At 43.6% G+C, this 21,445-nt stretch overlaps 1 pseudogene; it reads right to left on the bottom strand.

Annotated features, from left to right (window-relative positions):
• Positions 1-7,142: 7,142 nt before the first annotated feature.
• LOC140612015 (sal-like protein 4) lies at positions 7,143-21,215 on the bottom strand (annotated as a pseudogene).
• Between the last annotated feature and the right edge of the window lie 230 nt (positions 21,216-21,445).

Below are 21,445 nucleotides of genomic sequence, written 5' to 3'. Positions count from 1 at the left end.
TAGCACTAACACCCAGCACTAGGGCCTTGGAGGATGGAACATAACTGGTCAGAGCTTGGGGCAAATTTTACTATGTATAAAGGGAACAGGGTAAAGAAGAGAGCTCCTAGGTATACCAGAAGAAATAAAGAGTTGGGAATCAGACTGAGTTGAACTAGTTATTCAAAATTTCTGAGCCTCAGTTTCCTTTTTCTAAAAAATTAGATTCAATGATGCCTACCTCATGGGCTTGCTTGAATACCAAATGCAGAGACTCTACAGTGTATGGCACATCATAGCTACTCAGTTAATGTTGGTCCTTCAAAAGGTGTCCTTTCCAAAGAAGGTGACCTTGGAGGTGGTGCCACAATGGTGATTGGCGGCATCTGGAAGACGTGGAGTGTGTACCTCCACCGTGAGGACCCTAACAGCTTGGAAAGGAGTGAAGGATATAAAAACTATGCCTTACTCAGGCTCAGCCTACTGGGGAAATTCATAATCTGCATTAATGCACAGCAAGAACTAAATTCATAGCAGAAGCGGATCTCACTTTCTCAAAACCAGCTGGAAAAAAAGGAAGCTTTTTTGAAAAGTAAAGAACTGGATGGTGTTATTTAGGGAATGATGGGGCCAGAATTTTCCTCAAGCCTTCCATAGACACAGGATACAACTCTTTAGCAGTAAAGATTGTCAACAGGACTTTCTCCATAGAAAGTCATGAAAATATTTGTCAAGATAGTGGTTTGTTCATGTGCTAGTATAATGTGCACCAAGCCTAGGCAGGAATAAGCCTTGTTAAGACAGATTCCTGTAGGAAGCTTGCTTATCTGCAGACTGGACACCAAAATCATGAGTATAAAAAATCAGGTACAGGCCACCTAATCAAGGCACCTCGATATAGCTGCATATATAATGCCTAGAGATCTCATTGATAAATAATATTACAAAGACTATAAAAGAATTTGTTGAGTAACTGACCCAACACTCTATGGTGAAAACAAATACAATTTACTATACACTCAAATATCTAATAGATCACAAAGAAGAATGGGTTCTGATACTCATCTCCATTTCATTCTTCCCAAGAAACTCGTAATGAGTTAGGGAGAGAGTACTCAATCAATAATAATTATTTGCCAAATATTTAAAAAGCACCAATGTGACTAAAGGGACAATTCTGATCTGGATTATATTCTTTCAGGTCCTACGGATCCTTTTGTGAATCCCACCCACATCGACCCACCTATACCCTCTGTATAGGGATTGACTTCTTGCTCTAGTTCCTTTTGAGGAATCATGAAGCACTCTCAGCATTTGCTCCGTAATGTTCAAAATTACTTTCATCTTATACATCTGCAAACATTTGGCAGCCTCCCTTGCTTGTTTGCTCATCACAGAAATAGCTGTACAATATTGCAGTTCTCTGGCTTTCTAAACTATATGATCTTTACTTTTCTTGGAAGCTGCATTTTGTCTGAATTGTGAGCTTCTCCACAGGCTGTGGTGATGAGACAGGTACTTTCTATTTGGAATCCATCATAAAGCTGATGTTCTGATGCTGAAGACCACAGTAATTCCAGTGTGGCACCATCTGATATCCTCCCACTCCTACCGGACATAGTGTAATGGCAGGTTCCCCAGTCATCACTTCACATTCAGTATTGTGTCACTTTCATATGCACACCAAGAACCCATGGGTTATCATACACACTTTACAGACCCACTAACCATAACTAGAACCTGGATCTAGGGGAGAAATAGAAGCCAACATGATTTTGGTTTGGGATAAAGAGATCCTTCCTGCAAGTAAGCACTTACCCACCCATGAAGGAAATAATACAAAAGAACATGTCAATAGGTGCAAATTCTTATGTTAACCCCAGGCCGACACCTAATCAGAGACAATTGACCAAAAAATCAACTAGATCACCAATGAAAGATTTCATGGAAAATGTGAACTCTGAGTCCAAAATCAAAGAGAACAAAAAATGGGAATTAGAAGAGAAGATTTGGGAGAAAAATAGACATTAAAACGTGTAAATGCATGGAAACAATGAGCTAGATGGTGGCCCTCCCTCTATCATTCAGCAATACAAAGTTGACAAAGAGATTCAAATTACTCTAACCATATGAAAATAACTTTACCTCAGAAAATGCTTGAAGTCTAATCTGACCTTTAAAAAACTCTACCTTTTCCTATAAACTTCTCCGGGAACCCTAAGCCACAGAGGCTCTTGAATTTCCTTCTTCTTACAGATGCACCAAATGTGCAGCTACACAGCAGTGCCCTCTCAGAGAATTCCAGAAACTAGCTGAGTTGCTCCTACACATTGAACAAATGAGAAAATACCCACCTAAAACCAAGTAGGAAAGGCTGAGACACACCCCCTCCATAAGCCACACCCTCAGCACAGCACTACACAGTAGGAAGGAAACACCCACTGTCCAACTAGCTTCTTCCTGATAACTAAAGTGTTTGAGCTCATATCTAGTGTCCCAGCTTTTGCATCTGCCACACAAGGGACAGAACCCCAGATCTACTGGATTCTACTCAGAGAGCCAACAGAGCTTGCATACATAAGTCCCCCAAGAATGTAATAGAGGAGAAGTGGTTGTTAACAGGCAAACACGTGAGCACTCACTGTACCTATCCCCAGAGCCTAGCGCAGAGGAAAAAGGCAAAAACACCCATCTAGCAGTCTTTCCTAGAAGAGGTTTGAATGTATATAAACGTTTGAATGTATATAAACTGCTGCTTGAGGGCTCAGCTTTTAATTAGCATGTGGCTAGGTGCTATCTTCAATCCTCTGGAGCTGATGGACATTTCTCCTACCTTCTGCCTCTAGTGCACTCCAATAATAAAATCAAGTCACCAGTATCTCCTAGTTCACTCCAACAATAAAATCAAGTCACCAGTATCACCCTGGAAGGAGACTGCTCATGCATCTAGTGCCCCAACTTGTATGGCTGCTATTCAAGGGATAGTCCCCCAAATCACCTAACCTAATAGCCAGTGGGATTTGCATTCATGAGTTCCAAAGGACTATAGCAAACAAAGAAGCAGTTCTTAAACATGTGCAAGTGTTCAATAAATAGTGTTGAGAAAATCAGATATCCACATGCAAATGGATGAAACTGGACCTCTATCTTTTACTGTACACAAAAATCAATTCAAAATGGATTAAACACTTGAACATTGGACCTGAAACCATAAAACTCCTAGAAGAAAACATGAGGGGTAAACTCCTTAACATAGGTCTTGGCAATTGTTTTTTGGATTTGACACCAAAAGCAAAGGCAACAAAAGTATAAATAAACAAGTGGGACTACATCACACTAAAAAGCTTCTGCTCAGCAAAGGAAACCATTCACAAAATGAAAAAGCAACCTACTGAACAGAAGATATTTGCAAACCACCTATCCAATCAGGGTTTAGTATCTGAAATATACAAGGAGCTCACATAACTCAATAGCAAAAATCCAAATAACCCAATTTAAAAATGGGCGAAGGAACTGAATAGACATTTTTCCAAAGAAGATACATGAATTTCCAACAAGCACATGGAAAAAGTGCTCACCACCATTAATCATCAGGGAAGGACAAATCAAAGCCACAATGAAATATCACTTAACATCTGTTAGGATGTCTATTGTCAAAAAGACAACAGATAACAAAGCTGGCAAGGATGTGAAGAAAAGAGACCTTTTGAGCACTGTTGGTGGGAATGTAAACTGGTACGCTTCTACGGAAAACAGTATGGATGTTCCTCAGGAAATTAAAAGTGGAAGTACCATATGATCCAGTGATCCCACTTCTGGGTTCTTTAAAAGAAAATGAAATCACTATCCTTTTTCTTTTTTTTTAATAAGAGAGAGAAAGAGGGAGTGCACACATATGAGGAAGGTCAGAGGGGGAGGGAGAGAGAGAATCTCAAGCAGGCTCCACACCTAGCATAGAGCCCAGCCCAATGCAGGGATTGATCTCACAACACTGAGATCATGACCGGAGCTAAAAGGAAGAGTCAGATGCTTAACCTACTGAACCACCCAGCTGCCCCTGAAATCAGTGTCTAGAAGAGACATCTGTACTCCCATGTTTATTGCAGTATTATTCACAATAGCCAAAGTATAGAAACAACCTAAATGTCCATCAGTAGATGAATGGATAAAGAAAATGTGAAAAAAAGAAAGTGTGTGTGTGTGTGTATATATATATATATAATACATATGTATATGTGTGTATATATACTGAATACTAATTCATTTTTAAAAAGAAGAAAATCCTGCTATTTGCAACAACATGCATGAACCTAGAGAGCATTATGGTATGTAAAATATGACAGAGATATACAGAGAAAGAGATTTCTGCATGGTATCACTTAAACATGAAGACAAATTAACAAAGTTGAATGCATAGAAACAGAATAGAATGGTAGTTGCCAGGGGCTGGAGAGTGGGGGAAGTAGAGAGAGGCTGGCTATAGGGTACAAATATTCAGTTATAAAATGAATAAGTTCTAAAGATCTAATGTATAACATGATGACTACGGTTGGTAATACTGTATTGTACACTGAAATTTACTAAGAGAGTAGAGCTTAAATGTTCATACACATACACACACACGCACACACATAGCGAATACCAGAGGTATTGCATGAATTAACTTGATGGTGGGAATTTTTTTACAATGTACATGTATACCAAGCCATCACATTGTATATTTCAAATATACGACAACTTCATTTGTAATTATACCTCAGAAAACTGAAAAAACAATAAAAATTTCAAAAACAAACTGTAAAGAACAAGAATAAAAACCTCTCTGGTGAGCAGAGATGATCCAGCTCTGGTCTGGTCTGACTGTTTCACACTAACTAAACATAGTTCAGGTTTTATCTCATCCAGTCTCATGGGCAGACATTTCAAGAATTCAAGTCAGGCTGTTGCATTATTCTGAAGCTCATTTAACCTCAAACTTATGTCAAGCCAGACTCTATTAAGGGCTAACAACATGGTATACTAGGAAAGTCAGAAGGTAAGTGTCTTTTCTCAGTTGACCGGGAACTGAATGGTCCACTGTTGGCAGGCCACTTGACTTCTATAGAAGGCCTTGGTTCCTCATTGGTTGGATGAGAAGGATTCAATTAGATCAGTGGTTGATAAACTACAGCCTGTGTGCCAACCACACATTTGTGTAAGTAAAGTTTTACTGGAACAAGCCATGCCCATTCATTTACATATTGTATATGGTTGCTTTCTAATGTTAATAAATAATAGTGTGAGTCGGTACTATGAGCAGCTGCAAATTGTAGATGATTTAACCCAGCCAGTTTAAGAAAAGAAAAAGCAAAAGAAAAAAAGTTATTGTTTATTTATGCTGAAAAGTCTATAGGTAAAATTAAGTTAATTTGGGGGTGTAGCACAGAGCTCCAGTATCATGGACTGAATAACTGTTACCCCCATAAATGTTTTCTTTTTTTTGGCAGGGGGAGAAAGAAACATCCAAAATTTATTCTCCAACAAGACAGACAGCATCAGCAGGTAAAAACTTACAGGGGTTTCTCTCCACAGATCAAACATTCACATGGGCATGATTTGCTTAACAGGGAGAAGGGCTCTGGTGTGTTCTCTGTAACAATATCCACTTTACAGTGTAAACAGGTACTAGCATTGTGTTCTCAACTTACAATTCCAGAAGGAAAGGCACAATGTGGCAAAAAAAAATTTTGGATCCTAAAGTCAGTTGAAATAACACAGACCAACTTTTGTTAACAGTCTTGATCTACTTTTCCACAAAGAAGGAGATTCTCCACTCGGAAATTAAGGTCTTTCTTTCTCCTTCCTTATTCAACCATCAGAGCGTGTTTCATCATTACATATACAAAAAGGGGGCGGGGGGGTAAAAAAAAAAAAAAGAATCATGAAAATTATCTCCAACGTCCAGCTGCTCCCACCACACATCAACTCAGGTTTAAGACAGGGCGTCAGAACACTTTGGCGGTCATAACATAGGAAAACAGACATTATGGCTACAAAAATAAAAAAATAAATGAGGTAGATAAATTAAAGCTTTCACACCCATGACTTGCCGGTTCGAACATCGTAGCCTTCATGCAATACTCAAGAACAATCTTCATACTAACTTGGCATAAGCTGCACCAAAGGACATTTTTTTGTACAAAGTAGTATGTGAACCTATAAGAAATATGCCCTTTCCGTGAGTTTCTTCAAGAAGGAAAACCCAGGTCTTTTTCAAGTAGGCACTGGCGAACCTAATTAAGTCACCTGAGGGTCCCTGCTTAGGTGCCTAGCCCTCCTGGTGGCTTAGGAAGGAGGCATCTGGAAAGCGTAGGGAGCACATTGGCACACTTGGGGCTCCTAATGAACTCTAATAAGCAGCAACACACATTGACTCCCTAAGGACTAAACCAGTCCATTTGAGGGTATGCTACCTAAGGTCCCAAGGTTGAATGAAGAATTTTGTAATTCTACAACCTTAGTTTAAATTAAAAAAAAAAAAAAAAGTACATTGAGGGAAAAAAAGAAAAAGGAGGGATGGGTACAGGGATTGGGGGGGGGGTCATACAAAACAGGTCCCTAAACAGATGCCAGATCTCGTCCACCTACCTGCATACAGTCACCAGGGAAGTATACAGTATCCCCTCCCCCAATTCCTCAATTAGGCTAACAGTTGTCTTGTCCATTGTAGTTCAGTAAGTTCCAACTTGAAATAGGAGGATGGTCTTTGGAAATAGTTACTCTCGGTTGTACAAAGGTTTTATGTATACAGTTTGTTGCAAGTAACAAAGCTACTTTGCAAGACCCGCTTCTTTCCAAAATTAAAGAAAAAAATTCTAGTCTGTATATATTTTAGGGTTTTTTTTTCTTTTTCAATTTTCTTTTTTCAATTTCTTTTCTCTTTTTTAATTTTTTTTATTTTTTCAATTTTTTCAATTTTTTTTTTTTTTTTTTTGCAAAGCAGTATTAACAACATCAACATCTGATTGTAGGACTCGCCTGAGGTTGTGATCACAACTGTAAACATCATTTGCACATCAGTAAGCAAAACAGGAGATGGGTTCTTTTAACAAGGAAAAAAAAAAAGAAAAGAAAAGTAGAGTTCTAGAGGTCATTCTGCCTGCATTTCTCCCTGGACAAAGAGCTTAGCTGACTGCAATCTTATTTTCTTTGAGGAAGTGAGGGAATTGGTGTTTGGGGACGCTGTGGGCAGCACCTGGTTTTTCCACTTCAGCACTGATGGCAGGCTGGGGGCCATTCATCTCGGACATAGTGGCGGTGTTCACAGTGGAGCTGGCCCCCAGGCTGACTGGGAGGGTAGGACTCCCCCCACTCTGGATCACAGAGAGAGAGCTCATGGTCTTCATGGCCAGACCTCCGTTGAGCACGGTGGTGTACTGGGTCCACACCACAGGGCCCATGGTCACCGCAGGGGCCAGGATTTCCTCTGGAAACATCTCAGGGACTCTCCTGCCATCAGCTCCTAGCAGAGCCCTGCTGTCCTCGCTGGCCAGCTTCCCCCCACGGGGGCGGTAATGCATCTTGAGGGAGCTCTGGCAGCTCAAGACCCGGTGACAAGTGAGACATTTGTTGGGGTCGGTGGTGGCCTTGTCCATGTTCTCCACCAGCCGCTTTAATTTTAGGGTCTGTGACCCTGGCTCGGGGGTCCCCCTCTCTTGGAAGCCACCAACCCTTGGGGAAGTGTGGTTTGCCGCCCCCCCCCCCCCCCCCCCCGCAGACAGTAGGGATCCGTCCTCACTTTCAGGGGAAGGCCCAGGCTGCAGGTGGTTGGGCAGCGGGTGCCCAGGAGGTCCTTGAGGTTAGTCCCTGAAGAGAGATTCTGAGGTAGCCCTAGACGGGGGTCCCTCTTACAAGGACAGGTTTGCGGGCAGCCCCGGTGGTGCAGCGGTTTAGCACCGCCTTCAGCCCAGGGCGTGATCCTGGAGACCCAGGATCGAGTCCCAGGTCGGGCTCCCTGCATGGAGCCTGCTTCTCCCTCTGCCTGTGTCTCTGCCTCTCTCTCTTTCTCTTTGTGTCCCATGAATAAATAAATAAAATATTTAAAAATAAAACCAAAAAAAAAAAAAAAAAAAAAAGGACAGGTTTGCTGTCTGCTGTCTAAAGAAAGACTCGATTCATGTATGGGGACGGGTACAGAGAGTGCATAGGGAAAGCCATTGCCTGCCGTCATTTTGCCGTGCAACTCGGCAAAGAGCTGGGGGTTGGCCTTCACCTGGGGATGTCATGAAAGTGCACCTTGAGGTTGCCCTTGGTGGTGAACCGGTGGCCACAGACAGAGCACAGAAGGGTCTCTCTCCGGTATGGGAGCGGAGGTGGATCTACAGGGAGCTATGGGTCCCAAAACCCTTGCTACAGTACTTACACTTGTGCTTGCAGAGGACGGCCTCGTCTTTGGGTTTGGCCTCCACCGGGGACATGTTGGGTGGCTTCCCCTTCCCTTTCCTGGACGGGTCTAACGCCACCCTTTCTCAGGTGGAGAAAGGGCTCTGGAAGAGCACAGAGCCTGGGGCCTGAGGTAGCAAAGCACCGGGAAGGCGCGACATGACGTTGGGCAGCAAGCACCCTGGTCCCCTCGGGCTCCAGGGCGAAGGGCGCCCGCCCCGGGAGCTGGCGGTGGAAGGGGTGTTTGGTGAGGCAGCTGGGCTGGTTTCAGGGCGTCCAGAGACAGGCCCTGGCTGCCGGCTTTCTGGCTGAGCAGGGCCACGGCCGCGGAAACCGCTGGGACCTGCGGCTGCCCAGGGTCTTGAGGGTGTCGGCAGCCGCGCCCCCGAGTGGAGGGCGTGCGAGGCCCACGTGCTCCCCTGCGCGCCGATGTGCTGGGCGAGCTGGGTCTGCTGCAGCTGCTGCTGCGGCGCAGGATCTGCTCCAGGCCCCACGGGGGCTGCTGGCGCTGGGCGCTGCGCGGCTCACCGGCACCTTGGTGCCCCAGGGTGACCTTGGTGTTGGCCACTTTGCCTTTGGGTAAGTAGCTTATGGCCTGGGACTCGGTCGGCAGAGCGGTCTCCGCCTTCAGGTACACGACAGACTGGGCGCCCGGCTTCTCCTTCAGCTCCCGAGCCGCCGCCGCCCTCCCTGGGACCCTCCGCAGCGCCTGGGCTGTGCTGGGTGGGTGGGGGGGCGGGGTGCGGGGGGTGCTGAGCGCGGCCGCCGGCCCCTCGCTGTCGCTCCTGGTGAGCACCGCTGGGGTTTAGTGCAATTTTTCTTATGTTCTAAGAACTCCGAGAAGCTGAAGAACTCTGCCCAGCATTGCTCACAGATGCGAGCCTCCACCCGACGAGTCCTCTCTGCAGTCACTCCATCCCTGTTGGCTTCACTGCCGGTCCCGGGGTGGTTCATTGACGGCTCCCCCGCTGCCCGCGCCGCTGCGGCCGCATCTGCAAACTCCGGGGCGGGGGCTGCGGGGGCTGCTCGCCCGGGTCCTCCTCCGAGTTGATGTGCTGGGGTTTGCACTGCTTGCGCCTCGACGGGGTGCGAGCATCGGGCGCCTGGAGAGCCTCAGTTATTTGCCCACTCCGCCACAAATTCTGTTACCCCCATAAATGTTAAATGTGTTGAAACCCTATGCTCAGGACACCTGGGTGGCTCAGGGGTTGAGCGTCTGCTTTTGGCTCAGGTTGTGATGATCCCGAGGTCCTGGGATCAAGTCCTACATTGGGCTTCCTGCAGGGAGCCTGCTTCTCCTCTGCCTGTGTCTCTGCCCCTCTCTCGGTGTCTCTCATGACTAAATAAATAAAATCTTTAATAAAATAAAATAAAATAAAATAAAATAAAATAAATAAAATAAAACAAAACCCTGTGCTCTAATATGTTGGTAAAAGAGGCAGGACCGTTGGGGGGTAATTAGGATTTACTGAGGACATGAGAGTGGAAACCTAAGGAGGATCAGTGCTCTTGTGAAAGTCAGGAGAGAGTTTGCTCCCTCTCTGCTCTCTAACAGGTACAGATACAATAATATGATCGTCTACAAGCCATGAAGCAATTTCTCATCAGACACTGGATCTGCCAGCACTTTGATCTTTGACTTCTCAGCCTCCAGAGCTATGAGAAATAAATGTGTGTTGTTTAAGCCACCTAGTCTAGGGTAATTTGTTATAGCAGCCCAAGCAGACTAAGATAGCTGATAATACCATCAGAAATCAGCTTTCAACTCAGTGTTCTCTTTGATGGCTTTATCCTCAAGATCCTCAGGATCAGGCCCAGCATCCTATATTCCCATTGATATGATATGAAGTACAAAGAAAGAGAGAGATTTTGTTTCCCATAATACTGTACATGCAATCTTTGAGGAGGGCCTTACTGAACCCAATAGACCTGACTTGGATCTTGGACCTATTCCTGAACTAGTCATGACAGCCAGAAAGAATGCACTGACTGACTAGCTTACATCATGTGATACATGCTGTCATCCAGAGTGGTCGCATTTCCTCAAAGCACATGGGCTGACAATGGAGGATCAGGGCACACTTGCCACACACACACACACACACACAAAAAGAACATTTATGTTGGGCATAAAAGTCACACACCTTTTCCATAACCATATAATCATCTTTCAGGCCAGCGGAAAGTTTCTTTGAAACTTTGGAATTGCAAAAAAAAAAAAAAAAAAAAAAAAAAGAAACTTTGGAATTGCATAAAATGTACCATGGATAGTCACTGAGAAAAAAATTACTTGAAGGAACATAATTACTAGAGAAAGTAAGGAATATGGAAAGTTAAAATGATATTAGTACTACACACTAACATTTGAAGTTCATGATGACTTTTTTATGAGGGCCAATGGTAGGTCAACGAAATGACAAAGCTTTTTTATTATCTTAATCATTTTAAGGTCAGGAGGGATTTGGAAGTGAGGTTATTGAAGAAAATTAAACATTCCATGGTGCATTTATCTCCTTCACACTTTCATCTCAAGAATACTTGTCCCTGCTCATTGCTGCTAAGAGGTCTTGCCATGTTTAGAAGGCACAGATTCTAAGTAAGACGGTGAGGAAGCCCCAGAGGAACAGGAAATTTTTGGTCTTCTGGGGAAGATTTTACCCAGAATCCAGATGATCCCGAGAGCAATTCCATATATCAGTCATGGAGATAAACAGCAGCCCACATACCCAGGATATAGGTAAGTAGCTCCCCCTGCTTCCTAATAACCTATGCTCAAGACCAGTGGCTTTTAGGAGTGCCTGGGTGACTCAGGCAGTTGAGCATCAGCCTCCGGCTTGGGTTGTGATTTTGGAGTCTTAGGATGAAGCCTCCATCTTGGGCTCTCTGCTCAGTGGGGAGCCTATGTGTCCCTCTCCCTCTGCCCCCTACCACCTTTTGTGCTTGTTCTTGTGCTCTCTTTCTCTCTCTCAAATAAATAAAATCTTTAAAAAACACCAGTGGATTTTACCACTGTATCAACAATCAGAAGCTTTGAAATCCCCTTGCAGAAGAAGAAAAAATTTAGAAACATTCCATTTTTATTTGTTTATATCTAGGGATACTCCATAAAATTATAATCTATTCCTAAACTCTACTTTTCCATGGAAATCATTCTATGCAGGAGAAAGGAAAAGGCAAGCAAGGGGCTCACATTCTTAGGTTTTTCATTGGAGCTTTGCATATGTAGGCTTTGGGGGTTCACACAACCACCCTGAGATGTGTATTATCATATTCATCTTACAGATGAGGTAAGTAACTTGCCCGCAGACTCAGCCAGCAGTGAGTAGTGCTTTAAGCCCATATCCATCTGATTTCAAAGTTTATATTTCCCTATAGTAGTATACTGCCTCTCAAAGTTCTTTTCCCTACAAATAAGAAAAGAGAGCCATTGAAATGACTCTGTTGTCTTGGTTCCCTTTCTTTTTAAGCAGAGTAGCCAACAGCCTTTTTAATGCATTTCTTCCACTACCAATGGGAAGAGGCTAAGCAGGAGGTTAAAATTGTCCTTTCAAAAAAGATAGGTGCAAAGAAAATGGTATTGTGAAGTGGCAACAGAAGAGGGAAGGGACTGGAGACACCAAAGCTCTAGTGTGGGCACTCTCCCTTCCTGGCTGTATGTCTTTAATCAAGCTAGCTGTCTCCTGTGGTTCACCTTCCCCATCTATAAGATGAGGATGATAATAATACTTACATCACAAGATTATTGAGGGGGAATAGTGAACCACCATGTAACAATTTAGAGCAGTGCCCACACGTAGTCAGTTCCCAGTAAATGTTAACTTCCATTAACTCTCCTCTTTGGCCTCACTTGGTACAACCCACAAGGCTCTCAGCCCCTCCACAACCACCAACCCTGTTGGAAGAATGTAGTATCTTGATGTACTTTAATTAGTTACTGATTTGTTGGCATTTGTGGTCGGTGTTCTCTGCCCAGATGTCTTTTAGGCCCATCTGTTAGCTCAGCAGTTCTCAAATTTGAGGGTATATTGAATCAGCTGGAGGGCATGTTAAATCAGACTGCTGCATCCCACCCCCAGAGTCTCTGACTCAGTAGGTCTAGAGTGGGGCCTGGAAATTTGCATCTCCAACAAGTTCCCAAATTGTTGGCCGAGGAAGAATACTTGAGATTCACAGTAATGGACACATTTTTGAACATAAGTCCGCTTAGCTGGACTATATAAGACCTGTAATGCAGTGAAACACTAGTAATGAAAAGGGAGAATGACTAAACCCAAAATTGGCTCCACAGGCTTCTGCCTTCAAAGGAGGGGGCTGGGAGGAGTGTCATAAACCACTTCAGTGAGAGCTAAAATCTCTCCACTGCTTCTTTTCCCTTTCAGCAGACACTGCTAGGGAGGGGGAAAGGCAGAGGCCATTGTCATGGTCCACTAAGCCACAAAACACTTTTGTGAGACCTTGGATGTGCAAGGAGACCTGGAGGTGATCTGAGTGCTTTGAGCTTTTTATTGCTGTTCCTTAATGGGAAGGGGATAGAAGTAGAAGAGGGAAGGAAAATAAACAGAGTGAAACCAGAAGAAGGAGTGAGAAGTACCACTGAGCAACATGTAGGAAGCTGGAACTTGGGTTGGTAAAGATGGTGAAGGGCTTACAAAGAATATTGTTCAATTTTAGGTTGTTTGCATTTTTATGTATTTTATATATTTTATCAGTCCTTTCTATCTGCCAAGTCTTCATGAAAGTCAGCACCATGCAGAGGCCTTGTGGTGGGGATGCAGGAAAGAGGTGATAAAGCAAGCGCAGAGACTGATACTGTAGCTCAGATGATGCATTTTGAAACACGACAGCATGTCGGGACAGCAGCGCTCTCTGAACTGAGTGACTTAGAACAGAGGCTCACAGCGAGAGGTGTGACCAGCAGAAATACAAGCCACTCCCTCAGCAGAAATATAAGCCACCCCTTCCCAGAAACCCTGGAGAGATTGGGAATGACTCAGACTTCCTACTGAATTTGGCATGGGATCAGAAGCAGCTTCATTTATATCTCAGTGGTCAGGGGACCTCAAGGGACATCTGGTAAATACCAAACTGCTCTAAGTAGTTTGCAGCACAAGAAGAGTTTGGGTTTCTAGGTTGGGAACCATTAGATAGTTCTTGATGGCTCCTCCTTTCTGCATCACCTTTCACAGGTGGCCCAAGAAACATGGAGGTTCCTGGCTCAGTACACTGTTAACACTCTTTAAAATATGGCTCACATGCAGAAGTTTGGCAGTCCTCATGCTTCTAGAAGAAATACCATCTACATCTTTCCAGTGTGACTTAGCAGCTCTGGGGAATGAAAGTACAAGTTTCTAAGTAATAAAGACAGAGCAAAACACTATTTGGGAAAGGGACATTAATTGTTGGCAGTTAAAAAGTAATGAGTAATTCATAGTGGCTTTCTGCTCTGATTTACATGGTAACCTTTTTTCTCCTCCACAATAAAATTCACAAACAACAGAAACATCTGTTTATGGGTCTCCTGTCTCCCATCTGCATTCATTAGGCATCTGGGTGGGGGTGTCAGAAACTTCTAACTCATCAATGCCTCCCCTGACAACATCTGATTCCAGTTCCCTTGTTACACCCAGAGGGGCCCCTTCCAAAGCTGTAACTAAAACCAGTTTCCTTGGATGGCTTTCAAGTACTAATAATATACCCCATTTGCAGATGGAATCATCCTGGTGGTGAATGGGAAGCCAGCGAGGTCCTGGAAATATCCCCCAAGGTCTACATCTTCCTCCCTGCCAAGTATGCATGCCCAAGGGCATGGGGAAGGGAGCTTTAGGTAAGGCCTTCACACCTGGGATCCAAGGGTATCAGGTCCCTAAAGATGTGAAAGTGACAGAAGGAGAGGTTTTTATGATGCACCACAAAATACAATAAAGTCCCATCAGACAGTCACTTAAAGAGAACATTATCTCCTCTTGGATGGTTGCTATCACTTCTCCTCACTCCGTGGAGGCTGTTTCGACACCGTGCCCTATCATCATGCCTTAATGTCAAATTACTGAGGCAGTAAGTCCATAAAAGGAGTGTGTGGAGTCATGTGACTGAGCTGAAAATTTCAGAAGAAGAGCACACAATTGTATATTAAGGGAGAAAATACCTAGAACTTAAATACTCATCTCTGCTGCATTTTCTTTTGCCTTTTGAGAGTTTAATAACATATTTCTTTTCTACCCTCTGTCTAAAGATGTAAGGTTTTGGTGGCAGATGTTAGTAGCAAATGCGCTTAGTAACAGTTGGGTTGCCACTGTCTGCTTGTCCCTTCCAGACCCTACCTACAGTCCTCTTGCTACCTCCACCTCCTCTTTGGCCATTTTCCCTAATGCGACTACCCCTGAAACTGAAAGGTGCTGGACTTCAGAGTAGACAGTTTCCCGTGCAAACCTGGAGCTACACGTGAGCTTGTTAAAGCTTGGCCCAAACAGGAGGTTTGAGCTAGATGATGCCAGTAGTGTTCCTTACCCAAGACTGGTCCCCCTCCAGTCCTGCCTGAAAGTCTGAATGGCTGCTGTCACTACCCTCCTCAGTCTTACCCAATAAGGAGATGATATGGTTGAGAGATCACAGTATCAGAACCAAACAGGCCCTGGTCTCAAATCTGATTCTTATAAGCTGAATAGCTGAAGGGCCTTGGTTAGCTCACCCAACCTCTCTGAGCATCAGTTTCTTTTTTTTTTTTTTATGGGAATTCCACTTACCTTGTAGAGTCTGTACTTAGTAAGTACTCAGTAACACAAGTCTTTTTTTCTTTTGTGATTGTTGCTGTTTCTGTGCTGTTGAAATAAGAAAGGAGGAGGAATGGAGTCCCACAAATGAGAAACTATCTCTTTTTCCTTGGAGATTAAGCCACTGTCTTAGTGGCAGAGGAGGGGGAGGATCTTAAGCAGGCTCCACGCCCAGCATGGAGCCCGTTGCAGGGTTCAATCACACAACCCTGAAATCATGACCTGAGCCAAAATCAAGAGTCATTTGCTTAATCAACTGAACCACCCAGGCACCCCCACAAGAAACTATTTCTTGAGGACTTGCATTCTTGGAAGTAAGACTAGCACATTCTTTCACAAAGGAAAGAAATCCTTCCTGGTCTCTGCCAGGTCCAGATATCCCACTCTGCCCTCTGGAGTTAAGAAATATCTTAAGCTAGCCCTGAAAAGGCAGAGAAGCCTTTCCAATTCTGCCCAACCTGAAAATTTAGCAGTCATGGAAAAACACATTGGGAATTAATTAAAGACTACCAAATATACTTAAAGACCAATCAGAAACCTACCCGTATGGAATGCTCAGCAGAGATGATCTTCAGGACAATTTTTATTCTATGAAACCTTCCCAGCTCCTTCAAACCCCTGCTGAAAGGGAAGTGACAGCGGACCATCTCCTTGTAGCTGCAAGCTTATGAATAAATGGCCTCAGCTAATTGGGTCTCTGGCTTATTTTCGTCTTTGACAGCAGGGTAACTTACTAATTCACTGTAAGTCGTTAATGTGTCACCCCTGATTTGTTACCAAAGGGTAAATTTGGAAGGGGTAGATGTGTCACATATGCTTAGATAGGGACAGAACTGAGGCATGGAGAATGGGGTGCCTGGCAAACGTGCACTAGATATATGCTGGGTTTCTGAGGTGAAGTGGATGAAGCTCTTTAAAGAAAGAGACAAAATGCTAAAGACATCTTTACCTAAGTCATACTTATTTCCAACGATGGCACTAGAGGCCTGCTTTAGAAATAGTGTGATTATCAGTTAACTATGTCATCCGTGGTCAGGTGTAGAGTATATAAACATGCTCCATTCGACTTGAGTACAAGGAAAGTCACCTTGCTTTATTTTTATGTTCAATTTAATTTGGTGAGACCCTTACCATCATGCAAATTCAGAAGTCCTAGGAAGAGAGGAATGGCTTACATAGACCAGAAAATTTGACGATCTATGTCATCACATCCCTAGCAGTTGCTGCTAAGATACTCAGTGTCCAAGTTAGCAAGACCTGTTTAGGAGGTGGGATGTCCCTGACCTGTACCAAGTGGGCCTTGGAATCTATTGCCAAGACTTCTAAGCAGATCCATTCTCCCTTGGCTTTGTACAGCCACCGTTCCATCCAGAGTGCTATAGAAAGGCAGGCCTTGGGCTTCCACTTCTCGTGGAGACCACTGCCCACTCCAGGGTAGCCACTGGAATTTCTAAGGAACAAGAGGGCCACAAGCCAGTGCCTGCCTCAATTCCTATTAATTCCTCTCCCCATCTGTTGGATGAGCTTCTAGCTCCCAGATAATATCTAGGTGGAGCCACACAGACAATTGGCCACCTTCATATAATGAAGCAAGGGGAAGAAACCTCTTTCAAGTTTCCTGAAGCCAGCTTCTCTGGGACCCTCATACAAATAAAGAAAATGTACCCCTTCCTCAAAACACATCATGTGTCGTCAGAAAATTTTCCATATTTGTTAGAAAACTCATATTGCCATCTGCCAGATTTTCTTATAGTAAGTACAAGAAGTCATGATGTATACAGTATATTAGAGCCCTTAGAGGAGATGTCTTTCTGCAGTGCACAACCCACACAACCTACAAGCCTTATTTACAACTTTCATTGGAGGCTCTGAAAGCAGAGAGCAAACTTGAAAAAAGTAGGATCCAAAAGAAAACCCAGCATAAAAGGATAAGGATGCTAAATATTCTTTTTTTTTAAGATTTTATTTATTTATTCATGACAGATGCACAGAGAGAGAGGCAGAGACACAGGCAGAGGGAGAAGCAGGCTCCATGCAGGGAGCCCAATGTGGGACTCGATCCCGGGACTCCAGGATCAAGCCCTGGGCTGAAGGCAGGCGCTAAACCACTGAGCCACCCAGGGATCCCCGGATGCTAAATATTCTAACCTGTTTAGAGAATGTATGCATTCTATATGGCTTTCACACAGTGCCTGTTTCTAAATTTGAATTATGCATCAAACAGTCTTCTTTGAGGTACGTTTATGCAGAATTCAGACGATAGGCCTCCAGAATAGGTGGGCAGGGGAAATGGAGCACCTTTTCTCTTAATCTTTAACAGTATGTAGGACCTTCCCATACTGGGAGAAAAGACCACAGAAGCCAGTCATCAACCCTCCAATGCCGGCTTTTCACTGAAGCCAGGGACAAGCTGTCTCCATGGCCCAGTGACAAGAAAAACACTCTATACATTGTGCTCAGGCAATTGTTCCAAAACTAGGAGTCAACAAAGCTCTAAAACCATCACACTTGGCTTCATTCACTGAGTGATCTTTGGCAGAGGGCTAAGGAGCCACGCTCTGAGAACTGGGATGATAAAAAGATCATTCAAATGCCTGGAGGGGGGGTGTATGGTGAAGCCAAGGTACATTCCATCATGCCAACTTCCACAGAGCTGGAGAAAAGAATCCCAGGAAATAGTCAAGGAGAACGGACAATACATCTTTTTGCTATTAGCGAACTGAGACCTACAGGGAAAATCTTTTGGTGGATGCCCCCATGGTAACAATCCACCTCAATGAAACAAGGTTATCAGAATCAGGCAATTGTCTACCTGTGAGGTAGTGCATTGTTCACACTCCACACAGCTCACAAGGGCCATGTCACAACCAGAGTGCCATGCACAGTCACCACTTAGACAATTGCTTCCTGGCCCACTCTGTCTTTATTCTCAGGTGTGCTGAACTCACAATTCTCCATCATCATCATCATCATCATAGTCTTCAGAGTTGAAACCTCACCTGTTTCTCCAGATATAACCTTCATTATCCTAACACTGATCCTGATAATACACAACTCCAGCTGTTACTGCCTCCCCAGCTCAGCTAACCTGCTCTGGAACTCTGTTCTCCATGCCATGCTCAGTCCTGGCCCACCCCAACATGGAAGCAGACAGTGCATATCTCTAGACAGACGGCTGAGAACATGATCTTCCAAAGAGCCTCCGAACCCTCAGTCCCAAGGACTTGTTGAGAGACATAGGCAGACCTCAACTTAGACTAAATTCTATTTGGGGAGTAAGGTTTCAGCAACATTTCAATTAAAAAAGATCACAAATTCTGTACTGGGGCACCCATAGAAATAGAAGAAAGAGCTCTAATGAAAAACAGTAAGGCACCTGGCATTCCATGTTCTCTCCCCCATTACTCCCACCATATATTTAAGTAATAACTTATTTACCAGAATAATGTCATGTGAGCAATCCCAGATGCTCTGGCTCTTAGCATCTACAGCTTTCCTAACAGAGTTAGATGAACAACAGGAGGCTGGAATAGAGATTGGATAAGCCAGGCTGCAGTATCCCCCACAGCAGAGCCAGAGTTTGGACTTGAGGTCTATTTGATGCTGGGACTTACTCTCCTAGTTGTTACTGCTACAGACTCTGCTTTATTTTGTTAAGTGCCGACCAATGAAGCTTTAAAGGAGCTAAGCATAAGTTCTAAGAGTGAAGTTCAAAAATGTATAGACTATTAAAACCGGTTAGTTGAGAAATCTTCCAAAGGAGTCAAATGGGAATCTAAAATGGCAAAGGGACTGAGCCTTTTAAGGAAGCAGAAAAGGAAGAAGGTGGGACAGTGGAGGGAAAGGAGAGAAGAAGAAAAAAAAATTAGAAAGAGAGAAAAAAGAAAATAGAGGAGGGAAGGAGGGAGAGATGGGAGGAAGAAAACATTTAGTTTACTACATAATCCCATTTAGGATTTACTCCATATAAGTCATATAAGGATCCACAGCTTGCTAAAAAAAAGAAAAAGAAAAAGAAAACAAAGGAAAAGAAAAACAACAAAAACCACTGAAACAGCTTAATAGTTGACAATGGCTGAACATAAGTTTTCTTAAAAGTAATACAATTGGAGCCAATACATAAAAAACGTAATTGTATGACGTCTTCTTCTTGCTAATCAATTAACCAGGGCTCTCTATGCCCTTTAGATGTCACTGAATACCCACGCCCCTGGAGCAGACTCCAGGTTTTGCTACTTTCTTCATACTTTCCTTCCTCTGGTCCCAGGATCTCACCCAGCTTGGGTAGCTGGGAAAAGCAACAACCAAATTCCATGAGGTTGTTGCTAAGTGTCACAGACAACTCAAAATACCCTAACGGTATGTTCTGAGAACACTGGTTCCTCGAGATGATGAAAGAGTTTACACTGCTTGAAAAATGTCAATGACTTTATTTACTTGAGAACATCTCAAACTTTTACTGTGCTGATTTATATTGTTAATATCTGATAGGATGTAGTTAATGTCATATCTCTTAGGCGTGCTTTTTTTTTAAGAATATTTTGGGGGTTAGTAGGACACAAAAACCATTTGAGGATCCCTGACTTGATCAGCTCCCCTTTCTAGACAATTTTGCATTTTGCTGCAACCACTCCCAGGGAAGACTCTTACTACAGAAGTTTCCAGCAAAAGAGTGAGAGGACCAGGAAGAAAAAGTGGGCAAAGAGACCAAATTCTCTAAACCTCCATCATTCTGTAGCTGTTGGACCATTTATAGGTGGAGCCAATCCTTCCAGAAATATGGACACCTCCTTGGGCTTGAGTGTTCATTTCACCAAGGACATCTACAACAAAGTCTCATGTGAATCAACAATGAGAAATCCACATTCTTCATGTTAGCAACAAGAAAGAAGGACTACGAGAAATTTGGGTCTCACACATACTCTGTAAACCAATAAGCATGCAGCAAAATCTCTTGCTTGGCAGTGTGTTCTTGGGGGGAGAACAAAAGGAATTAAAAGCCATGTTTTTCGTCACCCTGGAGAGCTCAAAAGGCACATAATTTTGTAAAACAACAAAAATATGTATAAAGGAAGAAACTAAAGCTTGCAAGTCCTCCACTGACCTGTAAATGTAATAACTTGGGAGTGTTTCCTCTCTCACAGAGGGAGGCAGCAGCCCTGCTCTTGCAGGAAGCCAAAGTGGCCAACTCACCACCAAGAGCCTACCTTCTTTGTACCAGATCCCAATAAATCCACAGGCACTGCGGGCTCTCCTTTTGCTGTTTGCTTTCAGGCAAAACTCCCGCTGATTTACAAATGCCCACTTCCCACACAAAGAAGAATTTCTGGAGGAGAACTGCCAGAGGAGAATAAAGGCCCAGAATGTGCTAGGAATTGAAAACGGTCCTTTTTGTGTTAATTGGATGAGAATGCAAATGACAAGGAGTGCAAACAGTGAGCACCCTCCACCCCAGGGAAGTCACTAACCCTCCAAGTGGAATGTTGGGTACCTGGACAGGAATTGGAAACAAAAGTACAACAGCAGACTCTAAGTGGGTGTCTAACCCTGAAAAGTTCAAAGCCAGTAGTTAGGCTGAGGCCCTGAAGTCAGGGACCAAAATTCAAGAACACTAAGAAGAGTCCGGTGATTTTTATCAATTATTACACATAATTCTCCTAATAACCTTCCAAGGTAGTTGTTATGGGGCTGGGAAGGTAAGTGACCCGCTAAATCAACACAGTTCTGAGCAGCAGAACTAGTATGTAAGCCAGCCCTGGCCTTTCTCCTGTTAAAGATAAACCAAGGCATGTTGAAAATGTTAAGAGTTCATTTGAGCAAAAATCAATTTGAATCAGGCAGTGCCAAAGCAGACAGTTAGGAGTGTTCAATGGACAGGAGCCAGGGGAAAGACTTCTAGAGAGAAGAGGCAGAAAGCAAGCAAGCAAACTATGTGGTTGACTATAGCTGAGAGCCTCCTTGGCTGTTTGTGATTGGTTGTCCTTAGTGTTTTGATTTCATAACCTTGAGGCACTTATGGGCTTAGATTTGGGTTTGCTTACGCATGTTGCCATGGCTTCAGAGCCACCTCAGACAAAAGGCCTCCTTGTTGAATTAATGTAATATCCCTATAGCATCCATCTCCCTGTAGCCCAGAATCAGCACCTAGAAGAGTCACCTCTACCTGGCTTCTCTTTAGTTTTTAAATCCCATAGGTAACACCTGAGTATGGTCTCTTCCTTATAAACAATAAAAAACATAAGCAACAAGAACTCTCAACTATTATAGATAAAGTC

This window comes from Canis lupus, chromosome 20 (assembly GCF_048164855.1).
Source record: "Canis lupus baileyi chromosome 20, mCanLup2.hap1, whole genome shotgun sequence".
NCBI classification, from domain to species: Eukaryota; Metazoa; Chordata; class Mammalia; order Carnivora; family Canidae; genus Canis; species Canis lupus.
This window is presented reverse-complemented; position numbering and strand designations above follow the sequence as displayed.